This window comes from Chiloscyllium plagiosum, chromosome 13 (assembly GCF_004010195.1).
Source record: "Chiloscyllium plagiosum isolate BGI_BamShark_2017 chromosome 13, ASM401019v2, whole genome shotgun sequence".
Lineage (NCBI taxonomy): Eukaryota > Metazoa > Chordata > Chondrichthyes > Orectolobiformes > Hemiscylliidae > Chiloscyllium > Chiloscyllium plagiosum.
The window spans coordinates 40,584,887-40,585,237 of NC_057722.1; positions in this window are offsets into that span (position 1 = coordinate 40,584,887).

Here is a 351-nt window from a genome sequence, read left to right on the forward strand (position 1 = left end):
CTATCAACTAAGGACCTTTCATGTCCCCTTCTTGCTGCTCTTAGCTCTCTCTTCAGGTCCTTCCTGGCTACCTTATAACTCTCAATCGCCCCAATTGAACCTTCACGCCTCATCTTTACATAGGCCGCCCTCTTCCATTTAACAAGGGATTCCAATTCCTTATTAAACCACGGCTCCCTCACACGACCCTTTCCTCCCTGCCTGACGGGCACATACTTATCAAGGACACTGAATAATTGCTCCTTGAACAAGCTCCACATATCAATTACACCCTTACCTTGAAGCTTACTTTTCCAGGCCACACATCCTAAGTCATGCCTCACCGCATCATAATTTCCCTGCCCCCATCTA